This window comes from Buceros rhinoceros, unplaced genomic scaffold (genome assembly GCF_000710305.1).
Source record: "Buceros rhinoceros silvestris isolate BGI_N320 unplaced genomic scaffold, ASM71030v1 scaffold24750, whole genome shotgun sequence".
Lineage (NCBI taxonomy): Eukaryota > Metazoa > Chordata > Aves > Bucerotiformes > Bucerotidae > Buceros > Buceros rhinoceros.
This window is the reverse complement of record NW_010390645.1, coordinates 42,936-44,885: the sequence shown is the minus strand read 5'-3', so window position 1 is coordinate 44,885 and position 1,950 is coordinate 42,936. Positions and strand designations below refer to the sequence as shown.

At 43.4% G+C, this 1,950-nt stretch overlaps 1 protein-coding gene across 3 annotated transcripts in view; it reads right to left on the bottom strand.

Annotated features, from left to right (window-relative positions):
- Positions 1 to 1,950, bottom strand: part of ALDH1A2 (aldehyde dehydrogenase 1 family, member A2) — a 55,895-nt gene that overhangs the window by 11,087 nt on the left and 42,858 nt on the right. The window lies entirely within an intron of this gene.

Here is a 1,950-nt window from a genome sequence, read left to right as displayed (position 1 = left end):
AACCGCTAGCCAACCTGTTGGTAGGAGGGTATTTGTTCTCAAAATACAGTTTTCAGTGCCCAAAGGTTAGAGAAAATCGTGATCCAAAATGTCAAATTCTGATTAAATCATCAGCCTTTTCTGCAGGATTAACAGCACGTAGCCAAAAGCACCATCCCTGGCCTGACCCTCAGCTGCACCACAGATAATCTTAATGAGGAGGTCAAAAGCACCTCCAAAATGTCTTTGTAGATTGTGGGGTTGGCTGGATCAGACACAAATTGCAGATCTTGCCAAGGAACATGGTGGTAGATTAAATGGAGTGGCAATCTGACAGCTATATATTGGACGTCGTTTCCGTGTCAGTACAGTTGGAGAGGCAGCTGTGCTACCTGGAAATTCTCACCTCCCTGGATCAATTAATGCAACGTAGATCAGATTTTGTACTGTTGCAATATAACTGTGCCCATGTTGCAGCTGAGGAAGTAAGCATAGGTGGATTTACAGGGTAAAACACAGGATTAAATAACCTATTGAATATTGAGAAGCTTTAGAGCCTTGCTTAGTGATTTCTTTTAACTGGGACATGTTTTAATGTCACACAGAAAGTTAGATGTGAAGTGAGATGGGCGTGAGTCCAAAGCTGAGCTTTTTTCTCCATGTAGTACTCTGGTCTCTCTAGCTGCTTTCTATTCATAAGGTTAGGTGAGTGAGATTCCTTGCAGTAAGGGGTTAATGGATGAGAGGTTGAACCTCTTAGAGAACTGAAGGCAGTCTGCTGGAGAAATTTAAGTCAGCACGGAGTAATCAGAAAGCAAATGAAACAGAAACCAGGGCCCCCACAGAAAAAACAAAGCAAAACCCCCACAGGATAATGGAGGAATTGTCAACCACTTCATGTACCTTTGTGATTAACTGGTGATACTACAGTCAACTGAGGTTATTTCTTTAAAGAAAAAAAAAAATTCTTTCCTTTACCCCTGTATTGATGGAGTGGAGTGTTGACATTATCATGAAATTCCTGGCATATCCTCTTAATTGGAGCTGATTTTCTTGCTATGTTTGACTGACAGGCAGGAGTGGATATAAAAAAGAAGGACCCTTTCTGCCCTCCACCCCCACCACATACACTGAGCACGTCATCTAGAAATTCCAGTCTCTCGAAGTGTGCTGAAAATGTACAGTAGAAACCAGGGAGAGTGCTGTGTTTATAGCCAGTGCCAGCCAATATCATTCCCACCCTCACTGCCTTGAACCTCCCTCTCTCAAAGAACAACCACCTTTTTCCCCTCAAAAATTCACAAGGAGCAGAACAGACCAAGGAAGCCGGAACATTGTGTCCAGCCCACGATCTCTCTGCCTTCCATTCTATCACTTTAATGTCAAAACTCTTTTGTCCGTATAGGTGAAGATTTTGAAAGGATCCTATGCAAACAAATGATGGGCAAATACACGTCCAACTAATATGTATATGGCAAATATTAAAGTTCAAAGGGCTTGGAGACAGGGGTGTTAATTCAGAAAATGATGGTCTAGAGTATTGTTAATACAGGGAGGTTGTTGTCAAGTTCCCACGCGTAAGCTTAACAGACAGCTTCACTGTGTCCTTCCCATTAGAAATCAGTGTAGACATCAGGATGGTAGGGCTCATGCTGCTCAGCATTTTTGCTCACTGTTCTCCTGTTGTGCCCTATGCACTTACAGGTTGAGAAGAGTCTTAGGGAAGGCACCAGTGCTGTGATTATTTAGTGACAAAGGCAGCCTTTTGTGACTGACCCTCTTTTTATGGAGAAAGACAGCATGAAAGGGATAAGTGATAGTGTTGCAATCTGTATGGTCTTTCAGTACACGCTTCCTGTGGTGTCTCTCAGCTATCTCTGTGAGCTCCCAACAGGCGGTACAGCCTTGCAAGGGAACACTGGAAGAGAGGACTCCCCCACAGATAATGGAGCTGCGCGATTATTCAGCAGG